The 22,076-nt window shown below is 40.7% G+C and overlaps 1 protein-coding gene across 2 annotated transcripts in view; it reads right to left on the reverse strand.

Moving 5' to 3' along the window:
* Nucleotides 1-22,076, reverse strand: part of MCC (MCC regulator of WNT signaling pathway) — a 461,802-nt gene that overhangs the window by 181,777 nt on the left and 257,949 nt on the right. The window lies entirely within an intron of this gene.

Below are 22,076 nucleotides of genomic sequence, written 5' to 3' on the forward strand. Positions count from 1 at the left end.
TGTCTACTTCCTGAGATGTCATGTTTATGGTCGGGCTCCCACTGCATTCATCACATCTACTCTTTAAAAAGAGAAACACCAAGTCTGACCAAAACAAACACACACAAAACAAAAAGGTGGGAGAGGAATAACTCTTGTTAAGTTTATGAATGATGTGTCTAGAGTGCTATTTCATTTTTGCTTATAAAAATGGCATCCATGCTTAGAACCGTCTGTGTCAGAGTGATAAGATTTGTATGATATGGTCACCACCTGACTTAAAGAACATATGTTTGACTGTTGTTTTTCTCTTTTCACTGCAGCCACAATGTGATCTACCCTATGACATTGATTAGGCTCTTGTAGCACACATCCGACATAACACAAGGATATAGTAGGGCAGGGAGTGTGGCGACAGAGCTGTGGGTGGGAAGAGTGAAGCTTTCAACCCTCAACAGTACAAGTTTTCCCCTCCCAGACAAGCGACTCTAACTAGGAATTAGAAGTCCTCTAAATATATCTTCCCATAATTTGCCCATATTCTCTCTTCCTTCCCAATTCTCTCTCTTTAATATTTATTCTGTGTTAATACAAGTTTGGTGTTCTGCTAAACTGGGGGCTAGTTTAGAAAATGCATATGAGACCCTTGGAAAATACACATGAGGCATATCTTAAAACTTCTGTTTTAGTCTGGAATATAAGGAATATAAGCCTAACAACATCTTCCCCCAACACACACAAAAAACCATGATCAGTATGGGCCAGCCAGTGTATCAGATAAATGTGTATCCCCAGACTGGATACAACTGGGATTGAGAAAGGGGCTGGGAATGATCAAGTACAGGTGCAGTAAGAAATCTGAAGGTAGAATTTGCAGAGGTGAAAGGAAAGAGGATGTCTGGGGGAAACATGAACCCAGGTACTCAGTCAAACATGACATGAATGAATACAGGAAGAAGGAGAAGCCAAGGTAGAAAGCTAATATCTAGTAAAGATAGAATTATAGAAACAATAATTTGACTAGAGTGTTGCATAGGCAATAGGATATGGCTCTGTCAGTTTTAACCTATTTTCCAGGAGCTGAGATCTATCCTAACCCTACCCTACTCTACTCAGCTACTCCAAAGATGTTCTGCTGTCACTTGAAAGATGCTCTTCAGAAGGCATCATCATTCTGGAGACAGCCACTTCAAGCTCTTCACCTCTCCCTCAACTCTAAAGGCTTTGTAAATCAGCTTAATGGAGGTTAAGAAAGACTTCTCACTGGTGGAATTAGTGGTGTTAGAGACATGTGGATTGTCTATAAACATGATGGTATAAGCTGACTGTGTCTCCTCCAAATTCATGCCAAATTCCTCATCCCCAGTGTGATGGCTTCAAAAGGTGGGCCTTAGGAAGGTGATTAGGTCATGATGGTGGAACCCGCATGAATGGGATTAGTGCCCTTATAAGAGACCCCAGAGATCTCCCTTGTCCCTTCTACTATGTGAGGACAAAGTGAGAAGGTGGCTGTCTATAAACCAGGAAGCAGGGCCCTACCAGATGCTAATTCTGCTCTTGCCTTGATCTTGGATTTCCCAGACTTCAGAACTGTGGGAAATTTCTGTTTATAAGCCACCCAGCTTATGGCATATTGTTATAGTAGCCCAAACAGATTAAGACATGTAATATTGGGCACTTCACCTGTGGATGACAGAGATAAGAAAGCACCTGACAGACCCAGCCTTACTCTGTGCAATGGTGCCCACAGCTTGTCTGAAACAATCTTCTGCATAGCCACTGGCTTGGAGGGTTCTTGTCACCTAACGCTGACAAAGTTAAAGGAATTCTGCCCCATGTTAACTTTTCATGTAAGGTACTGTCAGCATATCTAAAAGTTCAGAAAACAGGCTCAGTGACTGATTATGTAATTAATGTTTGTACAAATAGCAGGATTTGGTAGGTGTGTACTTTTTTATGTGGGAACACAATTGAGGGAGGAGACACAATTGAGGGAGGAGATAACTCATTATCTCAACTACTGGAGGGTTATTCTAAAACTCCCCTTAATTAAAAATAAACAAATTGGCTTAGTGGTTAGTTTTCAGCACAGTTGAAGATATTTATTAGAAACAAACATAAAAACTCTAACATTTTTAGAAGCAGGAAAAATTGGAATAGTTATGTTTGACACATGCCTGAGAAACAGCAAACTTTTAATACAATGCATTTTTATTAAATCAGAACCTAAACACATACACACACAAACACACACACACACAGAGCCAGGTACCTCTAATTTCAAACACATACAGTACATGGCTTCCCTAAGAGAGTATCTCTAAGATGCAGTAAGATCCCAGATAATTATGGAAAGATTACATACTTGCAGCTTAGCGAAGTACATTTTACTAAGGTCTGGCCTTTAAAAACTAATGGCTGCTTGATAACATTCCACTAGTTCTCTCAATAATAACAAATTAGTATATAAAATTATGTTGGTACATAAATTACATAAATAACCAATCTTTATCGATTCATATAGAGATCATACACAGCTATCTAATGCTCAAAGGCAAGAAAAAACCATTCCCCTTACTCTACACCAAGCAGTACGATACACATTTCTTTCTCACTAACCTTGAATCCCTAGATATTTTGAACATGGACATTTGTTGCTGACAGCCACCACCAGACAAAGCTCCATGACCTGGCTCCTCTCCAGGAGGGGCCACAGAGAGGGCTTCTTACCATTCTTGGAGAGCATTCAATTACCACATGCAGCCTCATCTCATACCGGAAAAAAAAAAAATCTCACATTGTAGACAGCTTCACTACAATGTTAACATTCTTGGTTGTTACACACATGCTTGACAAAAAATGTAAGCCTCTAGATACAGCCACGTTTATTGTACAATGCCAATACTGTATTCAAACACAAAATTCTCTGCCATTTCAGGCAACATTCATCACCACCTGCAATCTTATCCTCTCACTTCCCAACTTAAGCCAAAGAAATGCGAAGGTGTTCTTCCTTCTATTCACTCCCCAACACCTACTGTATGTCAAGACACTGCACCAGCCACAAAGAATACAACATTGGTTAAGACTCAGTTCCTGCCCACAGGAGCTCAGAGGGATGCATTCCTGTACTTTCTAAATTGCACAATTTCTAACTCCCCCTCTAACTACAGCTCAAAGGACGAAAAACAGGCAAAACCAAAACCCACCTTGATCCAGCTCTTTAAGCTGCCCTCCTTCCTATTAATACCTTTCATTCTCATCCAGTCCTGATGTTTCTTTACCTGTCATTTACTTTCTTCAATCTTTAATTCCTCCCAAACACCTGTTCTCTCTGATTCCAGTGTTCTTTCTTCTTTCTAAAATATATTTGTTTTTCTTGTGTTTTATCAATTTTTATCAATTCTATTCTACAAGGCTTGCTTTCCCATGAAAATAGCCCTTGACCTGTATCGTAGGAGGACCCAGACTGTTTTCTACAGGACGGTGAGAAGCAAAAGTGCTGCTATCACATGCAATGCCATTGCAGCTCCTATTTGCCTCTTTCCTAGGGTCTCTGCAACTTTCTGTGAATCCCATACATACCTCTATAACCTTCCACTGAAAAAGTACACTCATGGAACTAGGAATAAACATTAAAGCAATCAGAGGCATCAAGGGACTAAGTTTAGCAGGCTAATAAATACCACAAGGTGTTAAAATATTAAGCAGAATGTGAACACTGCCATAAGAGTTACAAGTGCCAGTCAGGCTTGGAAGGGGGAGATAAAGAAATCTGTTTTATAGATGTCATGTGAAATGCAAGCCATGATGGTCTCACAGTGTTCATGGCTTTCAGTAAAGGCTCATAACCACCATGACCCTTCAGGCAGTTCATAGCAAGCAGGGTCCTAATAAAAATATTTAGTCATAAAGAGAGCAACGACATAACCTAAAGACTGCTTGGACCCTTAACGATGGAAGGCAGACTAGCTACACTGACAGTCCGCCCATGGCTATGACAACCTCACATCAAAGCACACTGGTAAGAGAGAAAAGGCAAGCTCGGGGCTCTTTTCAGTACTGAGAGCGGTGGCACAGTAGCTCTACTTCCCTGTTTCTGAAGCTGCCTGCCTAAAAAGTAAGGTCGGTTTCTAATTCCTGACACGTGCTCTCTTTCACACCCACTCACGGTGAATGACAACTTCCCTTTGTTGCCTCTGTCACTCAGAATTCTGTAATTCACTTACCCAAAGCTACTTTGTCCGAAAGAGGACAAATCAGCTAATCCTTAAGTCCTTTTCAGCACTAAAGAATTTCCCTGCGGGGAGCATCATTTATTTTTTTCCTCTACTTCCTAAGTCCTCCTCATTCCTAATGCATAAAACACAACATGAAGGACCCAATCAGCCAAGTCTGGAATTTGTAGGACGGGTGTTTTTTGCAATGGTGTTATTGTCTCTCTCATCTCCCTCCTCCCATCCCTGTCCCCATATTCCACACTTAAAATACAAGGTCATGCACAATGGTGTGAATTAACAAAAACCCAAGGCCACACACCGAGCAGCTCCAACTTCAGCCATGAAAAGCATCCTGGGCTATGGCCAATGCCCTCTTCTCATTCCCCTGGGCCTGCTTTGAAAGCCTCAAAGAACGACAGAGCTGAGAAACAGCCCCACTCAGCTACCAGGCCACATCTCAAGGGGGAGGCACCACTTCCTGCTCAGTCCTCTGCTCAGAGATCCTTTCTCCACCACATCCACAGAACTGTTTCATCAAACTCCATGAACTGATTTGCCTTGCGTGTTCATTTGCTGTGCTCCTATACTGGGTGCTATGGATACAATGGTAGATACTTGAGTAGCTTATAGGCAAACTTGAGAATCTAAGAGATAAACACTTAAAATGTAAAGTGACATGTGCTAGATCACAGGAGGGCATGAGATCCTATAGCAGGCTGGGTTTGTTTCTTGACTCCTCCAGCTTTTTCATCCAAGCCCCAGCCTTATTAGTTTCAGCGCCTAAATGCTTCTGAATCTCTACACCCCTCCAACTTCACTCACTCAGTTTAAGGCATCAGCATCTTCCTCCTCCAAGATCACCTGGGTCTGCTAACTGTTCTTACCACTTCTAATCTCAGCACCCTCCCAGCAATTTTCCACATTGCAGCCAGGCGCACCTTCTAAAGCTCAAGTTTAATGTGGTGGCCTGCCCATTCTCCACTTAAAAAATATCAGACAATGGCTCCTCGTTGCCATCAGGACAAAGCCCACATCGCAATGCCATCTGTAACCCCTTCTGCCTTCCCCATGCTCCAAAGGCACCTGGTTCAGCCCTACTAGAAACCTGTAGTACCTCCAAATCCCCACGCTCAGCCCTTGGTGCTTTGCACACAAACCATTTCCCTTACCTGGAACACAGTCCCCATCTCTCCCACCACCCTCTTCACCCTTTCCTTGGCTGGTTACTGCCAGCCCTTTAAGCTTGGGCTTCCCTATCACTTCCTACAGAAGCCTTTGCTGAGGAATCCCAGCAGAGTTGAACGCCTTCTCTTTAGGTCTCTGCTGTTGGACTTACTACACTGTATTTTAGTTGCTTGGTATAATAGCTTATCTATTTCCTCTACTAGACTTCAGACAACTTGAGGGGGTGGGGATTAGAATGCAACCTTAAAAGACATCTCTTAATATCTGTTGAAAAACGTATCTAATTTATGACTTGTTTCCCTGTGTATCTTTGTCCTTAGCATAGTGCTGGCTATGAATACCGAACCCTTCAAAACTGAGGTGTTGAAACTTAGTGGCCAATGTGTTAGTAGTTAAGGGTGGGGGGTGGTCTTTGGGAAGTGATTAGGTTATGAGGGCTTCTGCCCTCATGACTGGGATTAAGGTTCTTATAAGAGAGGGTTCATGCGGGGGTGTTCAGCCCACTTGCCCTTCTGCCTGCCATCACGTGAGGACACAGTGTTCCTCCCCTCCAATGGCTGCAGCATCCAAGGCCTCTCAGAAGCAGACATCAGAGGCTGGGCACAGTGGCTCATGCCTGTAATCCCAGCACTTTGGGAGGCCGAGGAGGGTGGATCACGAGGTCAAGAGATCAAGACCATCCTGGACAACATGGTGAAACCCCGTCTCTACTAAAAAATACAAAAATTAGCTGGGTGTGGTGGCACATGCCTGTAGTCCCAGCTAGTTGGGAGGCGGAGGCTGCAGTGAGCTGAGATTGCGCCACTGTACTCCAGCCTGGCACCTGGTGACAGAGCAAGACTCTGTCTCAAAAAAAAAAAAAAAAAGAAGCAGACAGACATCAGAATCTCACCAGACAATGAGCCTGCCAGCACCTTGATCTTGGATGTCCCCAACTTCCAGAAATAGTAAATAAATTTCTGTTCTTATTAGTTAACTAGTTTGTGGGATCCTGTTTCCTCTCCCTTCACTACCAGAGAGCCTCAGTTATGATCTCCAGGCCAAGTGGAAGACATTAGCTAGTCATTCTACAAATACTTACTAAATGGCTACACTTAGCAGGGGTTGGAATGATCACACCCTGATCTCTCAAAGAAACCACCAATTGCTTTGTTGTTTAATCAAAACTGTTTCTTCTCAGCTGCATCTTATTTGATGGCAAGCCCCTCTCCTTTCCCTGTTCCAGAAGTAAGGAAACTATGGCCACAAGCAAAATCCAGCCTTCTACGTGTTTTTGTGAATAAAGTTTATTGGAACATAGGTATGCCCCCTACATTTACATAGTGCCTATGGTTGCTTTTGCTGCAAAAATGGTGGAATTAAGAAACTGCACCAGAGACCATATATCCTGCAAAACCTATAATATTTCTGTCTGGTCCATTACAGAAAAGGTATGCCAACCCTTGCCCTCCCTATTTTAACTTACGGGTTTCCTTCCTACCTTTGTGACTGTGACTGAACAGGCCTTTGTTATTCTGCTGCCCAGTGAAGGTATGAGCAGTCCTAGGAACAGCTCCTCAGGATTCTGTCAGTCTGCTTCTTAACCTGACACATTCTTCCTCTTTATAAGATAGTTCCCATGGCCCCTAAGCATCCCTCCATCAGGAGGTATAAGAATATACCTACAGTATAAACAATCTGTGAGTGTTTCCGTTTCCCCCAACAGATGGGACTCCTTGAGGACAAGGCCCATGTCTTACAGACATAATTCAGCACAGTGAGAGGCACACAGTAGCCATCAAAAAATATTAACTAGGTAGATGAGTGTTTACAAGGTATTTTTAAAATAACTATATTTAAAGGCTCTTGATAAAGTTCAGTCATAGTACCTTGGTGAGAACATAATCATTCAACTGATGAAGTTTCTATTTTTTTTGTATCAGTTTTGACTTGTCTACAGATGGGTGACAAAGTAAAAACTCTGAATAAGGGATTTTCCACCAGGATAAGGGTTGAAAGTCTGATTGCCATTCACTAGCTGTAGGATCTTAGTTAAGGTGCTCACTCTCAGTTGCCTCATCTGAAAAACAGAGATAATGAATTCCTCTGTCTCACAGGGTGGCTGTGAAACAAAGAATATGTGTAAAATGCCCACCACCTTTGTCAAGCAATTTTGGTGCTCAAGAAGTAGGAACAATTATTACTATTATGGACAAGGTCTTCTGCCTCAAGGCTCCAAGTAAACAGACAATGAAGGCGGCTAGGATCGCCTCAGCTATGTTATAGCATCACCTTTCATGTTTTCATAGCAGGAGCCCTGACTCAGGTGGTAGTTTCCTATTCTAAATTATGAAAACTAGCAGCTAGGTCTTATATTAATACTTAATCCTTCAAGATAAAAGATCAAACTCTAAAGGAGGAGCTTTTCTCTCTCTCTCCTGTAAAGATTCACCAGTGAAAAAGCATTAGCGCTGAAACTAAGTTGAAGCATCAACAAACTGTTCTGTAAATTGTCTTTTCCTGATAGAATTTACCATAATTTGTTTTTTCAGCTACAGCATATAGCTTAGAATTTAATATACACATTTTGAAGAACAGACATTTTGATAATCAAAAGGACAATATTAAGTTGATCTTTTATAGCCTCATTATTGCAAAGGTATTATTTTTTAAGCTAATGTACAAATGAAACATTATCTTTCTTTAAAGGTAAGTACATGGGGGCTAGAACACAGATACTTCAGTTTTGCAGGCATCAAAGCGAAAACAGGGAGTAATACCAGCACATTTAACAAAAAGGAAAAAAAACAGATCTCACTGGCATATGAAAATATTTGGAGGAGCTGGGGATTAAGGGGGAAAGTGGGGTTGCAAGCTAATCAGGGGAAACTCTGCCTTCCACCTGTGCCCCTAAACGGATGCTCGGGTTGCATGACGCGACTATGACGGATGGCTGGGGCACTGTCGTTTATCTTTTGGAGTGAAACCGGAGAATTCAGGCAGAGCCCACTGAGCACTGCTCATGAAAATGCTATCCTATCTAATCCCAGGAGACAAGAGAAACACTGGGAGGTCAGAAAGGACATGAGCATATGTGTATGCACACCACGCCTGTGTGTTCCTCTCCTCTTCCAACACATTGGAAGGGTGCTGCTCATGTCCAAAACAGAATTTCTCAGTATTTTCTGCAGTTTGATCTGTTCCATGTTGAGCAGACACGGTGAATAGTTTAGTTTAGAAAGCAGCCACAAATCCTAAGTGAGCTTCTGGCTTTTAAGAAGCCAGAAGGACGGTTGCAGGAGGGTAAGGGTGGGGTGGGAAATTGGGGGGGGAAAGGAGGAGTAGGGGGAGTCGGGGGTGGAGCCCTTTATCCAGCTTCTCTTAACTCACCAGCACAAGCAGCATTGGCTTATCGCCTCAGCTAGGATAAATAACTCTAAGTGTGCACTGGTAGGTGCATTCATGCCCTGGCCTTCAATAATTTCATTTTTTCACATCTCTAATGTCTGCAGCTTCCTGAGATTGGCTGGTATTTTTGTCACTGGGCTTGTGGGCTGGGGGCTGGGCACCCTGTGATCTGCTGAGTGCCTCCGCTTTCTCCTCCTTTATGTTGCAGACATTACCATCCGCTCAACCAGGAGGGCAGAAGGTGGGTCAAAATAATCAGTTAAGTGCATTAGAGTTTTCTCCTCCTTCCCTACAAATCCCATATGTGCAACTAATGAGACAATGCCCAGGGGTAGAAATGAACTTCATAACACCAAAGTATAAAAGTTAAACAAGAAAAGCAAATAAGTTTGAGAGCTATTTTTTCACATTACAAAGGGAACTCAATACAGATTTTAGAATATTCCTCTCAGGCATTTAAAATAATTTGTTCACAAGCCTTTGCTTTGCACGTGATGTTGGCAGTATCTTTTGTGCAAGATACACTCTGACTTGGGGGAAAAAATCCTCAGTTTTAGATTTTTAGCTACTTTCAAAATAAAAGATGTAAATTCATAAGATTCTTCCAAATAGAAGGGGAAGCATTTTAAGAATAGCTTTTGAAATAATGTAGAAGATTATCCACAGAAATTCTCAACACATTACGGATAATACGTAATCCATGTTTTGTTTTGGTTTTGAATGGGAGTGAGGGTGAAGAGTCTAAAAAAAGGAATTTTTAAAATTCTCGATATAACAGAGAAATGCAGTAAAACAGCAGTTTTTAAACTGTCCTCAGCCTCCCGAGAGTGTTTCCAGGTTTCTACAAACAATAAAATATTTGCTGTCAAACCCAGAGTAAAATGTCCAGAAAGATAATAACAAGTTGGCTGCTTTTCCTTTTGGGTTGTTTTAAATGTTGGGGTGCTGAAGATTTCATTTGAACAAACAGTTCTGTTACCAAATAAGTTTGGAAGCTATTGTTTGGAAGGTGCCGTGCAGTCTCTGTACACAGGAAGGTTAAAGGAAACGGCCTTTGGCAATGAAATCTGGAGGCCTTTCCTGGGGGATCCTTAACTCCTGAGATGACTTCCAATAACAAGTCAGTAGCATTAAGAATCAGCAATTAAAATTCAATGATCAGTGGCTCGGTTTAACCACAAATGTATCTAAAAAGTTGGTGTGAACACGTTTTTATTTTTCTAATTTATTTGAACTTATTTCTAGCTTATTTGAAAAAATGTGATGTTAAAACAGGATCTCAAAAACAGATGATTTTTTATTATGTTAGTAATAGCATATTATTGGTAGTTTATAATCATTGTTTTACAATTTCAATAATAGGTCTCAGTTGGAGGACAGAATAATGAATTCCCTCATACGGATTTTCTCTATTTTTGTATATGGCTGAAAATGTCCGTAATAAAGTTGGGTTTGTTTTCTTAAAATCCCAGCAGGCCAGAAACTATGTGAAAGGCTAAATGTCATGTCCCTCAACCACAGTGGAGAAGGTTTAGAGGATTACTATGAGGAGAGTATTAATCCCTCTTCAGCCAATCCAACCCAGCCTTCCGAATGACTCCTACTGATGTTTTTCCTATGGCATTTTCTACTGTACACCACACACCTGCACAGTGTGATGCAGGACCCAACCAACCTAATACAAATAAATGTGACTCACAGCATCCTCCCGATCAGATCAGTGCCAATCCCTTATTGAAATTAGATACTATAAATCCTCCAAGTTCATTATTTTTCTAAGTCAATTTGGCTAGTAAAAGTCCTTTACATTTCCATGTTAACTTTGGAATCGGCATGTCAATTTCTACCAAAATATCTGCTGAGATTTTAATTGAGAGCTATATACATCAATTGGGAGAATTTATATCAGAGCAACATTGAGTTTTCTGACACAGCAGCTCTCTCCAATTATTTAGATCTATCATGTCTTTCAGTAATGTTTGTATTTTTTAGTGTACAATCATGCACATCTGTTGTCAAATTTATCTCTAAGTATTTCATATTTTGGATTTATTGTGATACTGTTTTAAAATTTCAATTTCTGATTGTTCATTGCTAAGATACAGAAATATAATGGATTTTTCTATATTCCCTCACTATCCGGTAACCATGTAAAATTTACTTATTAGTCCTAACAGAACAGTTTCTCTGTAGATTCTGTAGGATTTTCTACATAGACAGTTATGTTGTCTTTGAATAAAGAAAATTTTACAGTTTCCTCTTAAGACTTGGATGCCTTTTATTGTTTTTCCTTGCCTTACTGCACTGGCTAGAACATCTAGTGCAATGCTGAATAGACGTGGTGAACACTTTTAGTTGGCACCTAATACTAAATGAAAAGAAGCAGTGAGGCTGGGAATGGCAGCTCATGCCTATGATCCCAGCACTTTTGGAGGGCAAGGCAGATGGACTGCTTGAGCCCAGGAGTTTAACAACAGCGTGGGCAGAATGGCAAAACCATGTCTCTACCAAAAATACAAAAAATTAGCCAGGTATGGTGGTACACGCCTGTGGTCCCAGCTACTCAGGAGGCTGAGGTGGGAGAATCATCTGAGCCTGGTAAAGTCAAGGCTGCAGTGAGCCGTGATTGTGCCACTGCACTCCAGTCTGGGTGACAGTGAGACCCTGACATAAAAGAAAAGAATTGGTGAACAGACATGTGCTTGCATTTATCCCAGTCTTAGTGAAGCCATGTTTGCAAAAATTGTAACAGAGAAAGTGAGGGAGACCTGAACTAACCAACTGCACCTTGCTTCTAACCTCCAAGCTGTCTTTGTCTGTTCCTGGGCACAGGACAAACTAACTTTGGTAGGAACTTAGTTTATGGTTTAGCTTTGAAACAAAGACTATAACAGCACTTTCCCAAAACAAACCCCCTTCCCTCCTGGGGACTGAACTGCCTTTGCAGACTAACAAATTAGACAAAAGATTAGAAATTATGGTTTAGGAGTCATGCAACTGTAGGCTATGAGACTCTAAACCTCCCCACATTGCTCCTGGCCAATAATATCACTATTGTAAAACCTAAGATCAGTGCCTGAGATATTTTGCAGACCCCACACTCCATGGATCGGCTGGCACCACACAGGTGGATACACTGGCTCATCTGGTCTTGTGACCCTGACTCAGGAACTGACTCAGTGCAACAGTTCAGCTTCAGCTCCCTACAATTTCATCTCTGACCTGACCAATCAGAACTCCTGATTCACTGCCCACCACCACCACCACCACCTTTAAAACTCTGATCCCAAAAAAAAAAAAAAAAAAAAAAAAAAAAAAAAAAAAAAAAACTCTGATCCCCGAATTCTTGGGGAGACTGATTTGGGTAGTAATAAAACTCCAATCGCCCACACAGCTGACTCTGCGTGAATTACTCTTCTCTATTGCAATTCCCCTGACTTGATAAATTTGTCTAGGCAGCAGGCAAGGTAAACCTGTTGGGTGGTTACAGTAGGAAGGGGGAGATAGTTTCAGTCTTTGTTATGTATATTAAGATGTTGGCTATAGGTTTTTTCATAGCTTTCTGGTGTTAGAAAAGTTCCCTCTATTCTTAATTTCCTGAGAGTTTTGAGGGTTATTTTAAATCATGAATGCATGTTAGATTTTGTCAATTCTTTCAAGACTCTCATGTCATTCTTCTTCTTTAGTCTGTTAATATGGTGATCTACACTGACTTTTGAATACTGAACCAGCTTTGCATTGTCAGAATAAACCCCACTTGGGTCATGATGTATTATCATTTTTAATACATTATTGGGTTTGATTTGCTAAAACTGTCTTTAATATTTTTACATCTATGTACATACAGATATTGTATTGCTCTGTACTTTTCTTTCATTGTAATATATTTTCTGATTTTGGTATTAAGGTAATCCTGGCCTCATAGAGTAAGTTCTTAAGTATTCCCTCGACTTCGGTTTTTTGGGGAAGAATTTATGTAGAGTTGGTATTATTTTTTTCTTAAATGAATTCACCAGTGAATCTAGGTCCTATCTTTAGTAATATCCAAAGTCACAGAGCCAACACAACTCATTTGTCAGATGTTAAATGTATAAAAGGATAAAAATACATTTGTAATGGAATGTATAGGAAGAAGAGATTAATTTTCACTGGGGGAGAAAAGGAGAATATTCAAATCACATTTTGAAATGGTATGTAATTCTGTTGTTTGAGTTACGGGGCAATGATACAGTGTCAAATCCTCTGCTAGGAGCTGGCAATGCAAACATGACCAACATACAACCCCTGTCCTCAAGGGGACCACTGCACCCAGTGCACCGTCAGGGGAAGGAGATATGCATGGTAAAAAGAACACCCAACCCTGGGGTAGGATGTCGGAGTCTTTAAGGAAGACCCTCCTGGATTACAAAGGCAAAGAAGACAAGGACTATCCCACCTATCACTGGAACTCAGTGCCTAGGGCTCAGATATTTTTCTGCAGGTGGGTTTTGCCAGACTATGTGTGAGGAAGTAAAAATGTGTATTCCAGGCAGCCAGGAGTTCATCAATAGGGACAGTGACACATGTATAAAAGTGGAACACAAACGAAACTATCAGGGTGGCTTCAAGCGTGGTACAGGGTGTTCAAGAAGATGAGGCTGACAGGGAGCAGGAGACTTATCATGCAACAACATCTCATGTGCCTAGGGCAGGGCACTGAGAGCAGAAGTTGCTGGTGGTCCATAAGCATATTCTGTTTGTGAAACAATTGAATTAGTTACCCAAGTTTAAAACTCTGGGCTTCACAAACAAATTTGGGTTTTTGGTTTCTCTTAAGAACATCTGGCCATGTAGAATCCATGATCCCTTGAGTCGGCAAGCACCTGTTCCCCTTGGAGCTCTCCTAGTTCCCCAATGTCTCAACATATCCTGGGCCCTGGGGACACATTGGAATTTCTGAAACTGCTATTAGATAAAATCACTCTGGTGACAGTGCCAAGCCTGTAACAGGAAGACTGGTGGCAAAGACAGGGTAGGAGATGCAGTGAGTCTATATTAGGGCGGTGGAAGCAGGAACTGCAGAGGAAGAGACGCTACCTGAGAATTTTTTTAAAAGCAGGGATTAAACGGTAATTAAATAAAGGGTAAGGGAGAGGGAGAAGTCAAAGTTCCTAGCCTAGATCATAGAATGACTGATCCACCAAGAAGGGCAGAAATTGGTAAACTGTTTGGGGCAAGAGGGGCACAAGGGCAGAGAAAATAATGTGTCATTTGTTCATAGGGTTGTTTCTATTACCTGGCTAGAGATTTGACATTTAACCAACAAATAAGTATTTCATTTTCAGTACATCTAGCCTCAAAACTGGCACTCCCCACAAACCTCCTGTCTCACATACTGGCATTTCCTCCCTGCTGGCAGGCCAAGGACTCTTGAGGCCTTCCCCATGTGAATCACAAGCTCCTTGCTCTGCTGCTATACCAACCAGCAACACTTCCTGGGACTTACCATTTTAGGTCTGTTACAAACAGTAACTCAAACAATACTCATAGTAATTTTTGGAGGAGTAGGTACTGTGATATGGTTTTGTTTTTTTAAGACGGAGTCTCTCTCACTCTGCCACCCAGGCTGGAGTGCAGTGGTGCAATCTCGGCTCACTGCAACCTCTGCCTCCCAGATTAAAGTGATTTTCCCACCTCAGCCTCCAAAGTAGCTGGGATTACAGGCATGGGACACCATACCTGGCTAATTTTTGTGTTTTTAGTAGAGACGGGGTTTCATCATGTTGACCAGGCTGGTCTGGAATTCCTGGCTTCAAGTGATCAACCGGTTTCGGCCTCCCAAAGTGCTAGGATTACAGGTGTAAGCCACTGCGCCCGACCAAGTATTGTTATATAGTTTTTATAGTGAATGCATGCCAACTATCTTTCTTTATTTGAAGTCTGAATTGGAGGGGCCTGAAACTGAAAACGCCTGTTTTCCTCAGAGGAACTGCCCTTGTTCTTAAGCATTTTCTAATGGTGGCATAACCACTGAATCTTTTAATAGCACTGTGGGAAGATCAGAAGACTTTAAAGGCTCCCAGACTTGGTAAACTGTATGTTTTCTTCTGTGTAAATTCCAAAAGTATCACCACTAATCCAAACAACAGCTTTTCAAGCAGGAGTAAATAAAGGAAAAACCTCAACTGAAAGGTCAGGAAAAGGACTTTCCTGAAGTACAAATAATGGCCATGTGTGGTTGCTACTAACTTTAAATCTTTTACAGATGCAACAAGATAAGTCTAAGTTCACACTCCGTTCTCAAAAACAATTCAACCAGGGAATATGGAAATGACTCCTTATCAAAGGATTTGCCACATAATCAATTACATAGGGCAGACAGGCTGAAAATTGAACACAAGGTGGTATATGGACCATGGTCTGAGAGGTACCCAGACAGGATATAAGAAATGTAGGAGTGATGATCCTGTTCCTAGTTGATCCTATACTTGGTTAAAAATAAAAAGAAGAGCCGGGCGCAGTGACTCATGCCTGTAATCCCAGCACTTTGGGAGGCCGAGGCCGGTGAATCACGAGGTCAAGAGATCGAGACCATCCTGGCCAACACAGTGAAACCCCGTTTCTACTAAAAATACAAAAATTAGCTGGGCGTGGTGGCATGCACCTGCAGTCCCAGCTACTCGGGAAGCTGAGGCAAGAGAATTGCTTGAATCTGGGAGGCAGAGGTTGCAGTGAGCCAAGATCATGCCACTGCACTCCAGCCTGGCACCTGGCGATGGAGTGAGACTCTGTCTCAAAAAATAAATAAATAAATAAAAATAAAAAGAAGCTAAAGAATGAGACCACGTCCAGAAGAGCCAAGTCACTGATATGTCTGTGTAATACTTTATTATCCAAAGCCTTATATACAATGCCTTACTTGGTGATAACCTCTGAGCTGAGCATGCCCAGATTCTCATGTAGAGTCAAAGATGTCATCACAACACTAGTTATCATCTGCGTTCTGATCTGACTCCACGTATGACACTTATGTGTTTCCCCCATATTCCACTGAATTAATTTGCCCTCAACTTATTCTGTCAGTCACCAACCTAAAGATCTCAGTTCCAATACATTCATGCAGTCATCACTTGAATTCTGCCACCATTTAGAATTGCTCTGCCTCTAAGAGCTCAATGTCAAGATTCTCTTCTTCAACCAAAACTTCTCAACCACCCTTCCACTTTCCCCACTTCACTCTTACTGAACTTTCTCTGGGCCTCCCGAGTTACCTTCTGGAATTCACTGAAAGTTGGTGACACTAATAACATTCTCCCAGTCGCTCCCTCTGAATACTCACACCCTCATACAGCCTGAACTTAAAGAGTACTTCATGAATATATGCTCCAAGGAGTCCTTCACCTCCTTGATCTTCTGATACAATCACAGTAAGGGGATAGGAATCGCCACCCAGGAAACCTATACCAGGCACCTCCTTTGTTCCTGGTTCACTGATGTATGCTGCATAGTCACAGACATAGGCTCACAGGCATCCCAGGAAGCAGTGAGAACCACGAAATGTCAGAGACATTAAGGATATTAGGTGATTATGTCTGATGTCTTAACTTTACAGATGAAGAAACCAAGGTTAAAGTGAGAGAGCCAGCAGGTGGTAGAAGTAACACAAGAAACGTCATCTTGGGCCAGGCATTGTGACTCATGACTGTAATCCCAGCACGATGGAAAGTCAAGGCAGGTGGATCACTTAAGGCCAGAGGTTCCACACCAGCCTGGCCAGCATGGTGAAACGCTGTCTCTACTAAAAATACAAAAAAAAAATTAGCCAGGTGTGGTGTGGGGCACCTGTCATCCGGCTACTAAAGAGGCTGAGGCTGGAGAATTGCTTGAACCCAGGAGGCGGAGGTTGCAGTGAGCCGCGAATGCACCACTGCACTCCAGCCTGGGCTCCATCTCAAAATAAATAAATCAATCAATCCCCTGCTCCCCCAGAAAGGTAACACAAAAAAATCTCTCTGGAGAGAAAAAAAAGTTTTATTGGGATAAATTTATTCTATTCTATTCCATGGAGTGGAATTGAAGGGCTAGGATAGGACCAAAAACAATGACTCTGAATCCCTCACAGGTATGAATGTAACTGGAAAGGCAGGAGCCATGAACAACGAGATGTGGTCAAATTTTAGTTTGCAGGCAACAGGAAAGCCACGAACATACCTGCACAGGAGTGTAACAAGGTGAAAAGGTTGGAGAAGAGTGTTGTAGCACCCAAGCGTAGAACAAAATCAGGCTTTCAAATCATAGCTTTTATTTTCAAATTAACATATGTGTGTGTTTAAATGGTACAACATTTGCAAGTAACTAACAATTTACTGTGAGAAGCTAGGGTCATTAACTACCATTTTAGAAGGAAACATGTTACAATTTAAATGATTCCCATATGCTTTTTGGGAGCTTAAATTAAGGTAATTGAACACTTTCATAAACCAATAAGGAACAATATCTCTTAAAATGTTAAAAGTGCTTATCTTTTGGCTATAAAATTATGGGTAATTTTAGTTTTTAAAATTCTAGCTTTACAATGTTTTTATTTGTGGTATTATTTATCACTGGGTGAAGAGGCCTTGTAAGACAGTCTTGACTCAGACCTGACTTCAAACTCTGTCTCTGCTATTAACTGGTTGAATTATTTCAAGTTGGTTACATTAATTATCTTAACAGTTTCTACATCTGAAAACGGGGATAACTATACCCGACTGGTACATTACTGCGAAAAAATAAGAATGTCTATTTTGTTATTTGCCAAGGATAAGGCAATGCGGTCATGCCAGGGATATTTAACAGCAGCAGTGACACCCAGGCTCAGTTTTCATTTTTCTTTTTCAATGTGATATGCCAACTTATTTCTAAAAGGGACTAAGTGACTTTGTTTAGCATTAGAGCATTATTAAACTTTGAATGGTTAACAAAAATTGCCCATATTTTTCCCTAGACACATTTGAGACTCTTGCAGTTATCTCTGCCTATTATCCTATCTCTAGAGTAACTTCTATCAATGGTATCCCAACACCGTCTTCAAAGAATACACTTCACAATATCTTCATTGCACCAGAAAATATAAGCCTGTTCGAGTCTGCCAAATAATCTCGTGTTAGGCACCATAAGAATTAAATAACCATACCTTAGATAACACAAACACCCATTTTCCAAATATTTCATTCCTGAAGTAGACCATACTTTACAGTAACTCAAGTTATTTACATGGTGCTTTCCAGCTACACAACATAGTTTCCAAATTTGAATTCAGCTCCTATCCTATAGCTGTGCTTATACATTCATGTAACTAATATTTGTGCTTTAAATAAATGATTTATAGGATACTATCCCTTCTATTTTAAAAAATCTTTAAAGAAAGCCAAATCATATGTTTCTACAGACAGAACATAAGCATGTCTAGAACAAACAATATGGGCATGGCTTATAAATTTTTCATAAGCAGGATCGAAATCTTAAAACTGCTGTATAGCTATAATACTATACAGTAGGAGATGGATGCCAAACACATTCCATTCCTATCATAAAAGTAAAAAGTAATCTCTTTTCCCCTACAAGATCTATAATTTTCCATTATTCTGCATTTTTTAGACCTGTCATAGAAATCCTACAGTAAAGAGAATCTATAAAGGAAGACTGCTCATCAGCTGTCAGTCTGATCTTTCATTCTTGGGCCCATTCATCCTTCTAGTTACAAGCTGGTCGAATTTAGCCAAAACCAGATATTACAGCACAACAGAGAAGATGCCAATCTACTTTCAAGAACATCGCAAGGTATACGCTGTAGCCCCAGTGAGCCTGGGCTCAATTAAACCTAATAGATTAGAGAATTTGCCTACTTAAGTAGGTGTTGAATGAGCAAATTTGCTTCCAAGCCTAAAACACTGAAATCACAGGAGAAAACCCTGAAACATTCTGAGTAAGTATAGGACCTGCTATGGCTTGAGTATGGCTTGTTCCCACCAAACTTCATGTTGAGGCATGGTCTCTAACGTAATGGTTTTGAGAGGTGGTGGGAACCTGAAGAGGTGTGTGAGTCCTGAGGGACCCACCCTTAAGAAGGAACTAATGCTGTCTTGTGGGAGTGAGTTCTTGCACACACATACCATACACACAAACACACACACACACACCCCCAACGGTGTTGGAGAATTCAGGCAATGGCGGGAGTGGTAAGGAGGGTATTGCCAGACTTACAGAAAGTCCAAATGGCCTCAGTGATAGGTGCCATTTGAGCAGAGACCTGTAGGAAGTGAGGAACAAGCCTGGGGAAAGCATTGGTCTGAGAAGTCATTGTTGAAATGCTAGAGGAACAGCAAGGTGACCAAATGTATCTGGGGCAGCAAAAACAAGAAGGAAGGTAGAGGTGGTGGTAGGGGAAGGGCATGGATCACCCAGGGCCACTTTCAGGACTTGGAGGCTTTTATACTGAGTGCAAGGGAAAAACGATTTTGAGCAGAGGAATAACATGAACTGACTTATATTTTAAAAGAATCACGCAGCTGCTATGGTGAGAACAGACTGTAGAGGGTAAGGGTGGATGCAGAGACCAGTTATAGAAACAAAAAACATGGATCAAATAAGCCAAGCCATCAAAAACAGGTGATACAAGTGCCCACAGCTTAGCTGTGGGTTTGGTGACAGATTGCTGTGAGATATGAGCAAGAAGAATAAAAAAACACGTCAATGTTTTTGGCCGGAACAAATGGAAGGATTGGGTTTCCATTTACATATATGAAAAAGAATGTGGAGTCCACAGAGTTTGATCTTAGAATGTTTAGTTTTAAATATCTATTAAACATTCAAGAAAAGATGATGAAGAGGCAGCTGAATATGAGTCTGGAATTATGGCCTGGGCTGGCATATGGACTGAGAGGTCAGCATTTGGATGGTTTTTTACAGCTCTGGCTCTGGGTGAGAAGAGATGGGAGGATAGCACTTTAGGACATCCCAATATGCGGCTTGGGAGGGGCTGAAGAACCAGCGGAAACCAAGAAGGGATAGCTATGAGGTGACGAAACAGCCAAGAGAGAGCGGTGTTCTGGCCACACTATTACATCTGAACTAAATGCCTATTTAAAATGTTCAGAATCTGAAAAAAAATTGATGTTTCTTTAAAGAAGTATAAGGTTAAATACCCTGCAAGTAAATACTTAATGATAACTAATAGCAACCAGAAACTGCAATCAGATGTTTTTCAAAACACCTAATATTGTGACTATCAGTGATTTCAATTAACAGACAAATGGAGGAGTGAGTTTAAAAAGAAAAGATGAAAAGTTTTCAGGTCAGCAAAAGTGATCCTTGTGAGGATTTTCAGCCCAACTAAATAAACCTTTTCTAATGCCTTCTGCATGGGTTTGGATACAATCACTCTGGCAAGTCTAAGCAGTGATCTAGACAACTATTCTGCAATTACAGTCATGCACTGCCTAAGAACATTTTAGTCAAGGACAGACCACATATACAACAGTGGTCCCAGAAGACTGTAATATATTTTTACTATATCTTTTCTAAATTTAGATATGCTTAGATACACAAATACCACTGTGCTACTATTGCCTATATTACTCAGTACAGTAACAGGCTGTACAGGTTTGTGGCACAGGAGCAATAGGCTATACCATATGGCCTAGATGTGTAGTAAGCAGACTGTGCTGTCTAAACTTGTATAAGGACACTATGGAGTTTGAACAATCTCCTAATGGCACATTTCTCAAAATGTATCCCAGTTGTTAAGAGATGCATCACTACCACATACGCCACATTTCTGCTCCACGGCAATCTTCTCTCTAGCTAAGGTGTAGTCAAAGGATAGAAGAAAATTGAAGTCCTCATATAATTCTTAGTCCTCAGTCAAGAAGATGTTAAATAGTGGATTCTAAAAATGGCCATTATATAGTTAAATTGTCTAATCCTTTATCCTACAAAATTAGGGCTGCGATAAGTTGTTGTTGATGTTTTTAACTGTTACTGGATGTTAACAGTTGCTTTCATCATTTAAAAATATCGTCATTAAAAATTCAATTTGAAGACTCTCTTAAGAGAGCTAACACATCAATGTCCTTGAAATGTGACTCTCAGGTAGTACAATTTTAGGTAACAGAGGGAGGAGGAGAACTTATATCTCATACATAAACAACACTATCTCATACATAAACAACACAGAACATCAATGTGTTTTCAGAAACTAATCAATGTGATATCACAAATGTTAATAAGAGGGCCCTAATCAAATTCTTATATGCAACATTGCCCATCTTATCATTGCTTCTAGTATAATGAGCTGAAAGCTATAATACCTTGACATTTCTTCCTTTAACAGAGAGAATTTTTCACACTGACTTCTCAATTCAGCAAAGCTATACTGATCCAACAAGAATTCAGGATCTATTCTATCTAAAGCAGTAAGAACATATTAACATATCCTAATTTGGAAAAAGATTTTCTCTTCCTCATCTTTGGAGGATACAAGTTAATGTACTAATTTGTGGATATAAATATTTGGTACAATGAGGAAAGAACCCTGGTATCCATTTTCACCTCAGTTATCTGAACCTAGCGGCATGGCTATCTTCACATATTGTGATCTCTCTAAAATGAAAACTACCATTCCATTGACTTTCTCTTCAATCAGTTGAGCTGTATTGCAAAACAGACCATTATCTCAATTCTTATTAGCATGCTCCTACGTGCTCCCCATACCTTAAAGGAATCTTCCGATTCTAAAGAGATGAGCCAAACAAACACTTCCCTAGCTACAGAATTTCTTCGACTGCAGAATTTATATATTGTAGTCAAAAATTTTAAAGGCTGCATTCTGAAAAGCAAATCCTCTTCTCCAAAACTCTAATTCCAGAAATGTTTCCTCAGGGGGAAAAAGTCTCAAGAGCTTGACCTTCAATCACTGGTGAGAACTGCAGAGTAAGCCTTTTCTGTTTTGTTTTGTTTTTTACTGAGATTAAGGTAACTAAAACATTTTCCCATTGCAGTGCTTCTCATTCCCTGCCAGTTTCTCCCTTTTCCCATAAGAAGAGAGTTTCTCAGTTTTAGAAATTTCTTAATGTCACACTTCCAACTCTTTATAGGAGTTCAGTTTGTATTACATTCTTACGCATCACCAGCAATTATATGCTCCCATTAAAGTTTGTCTTAGGACACAAATCCTTACAAAGTAGTGTACTCTTGTTTCGGTTTTATAGATTAGATATTCTTAACAAGTTAAAATAAAAGAGACCTGCTATTTAGCCAGATCACTAACTCAGAATATTCATATGA

Source organism: Aotus nancymaae, unplaced genomic scaffold (assembly GCF_030222135.1).
Source record: "Aotus nancymaae isolate 86718 unplaced genomic scaffold, 86718_ANA_hifiasm-v0.15.2.pri h1tg000014l, whole genome shotgun sequence".
Lineage (NCBI taxonomy): Eukaryota > Metazoa > Chordata > Mammalia > Primates > Aotidae > Aotus > Aotus nancymaae.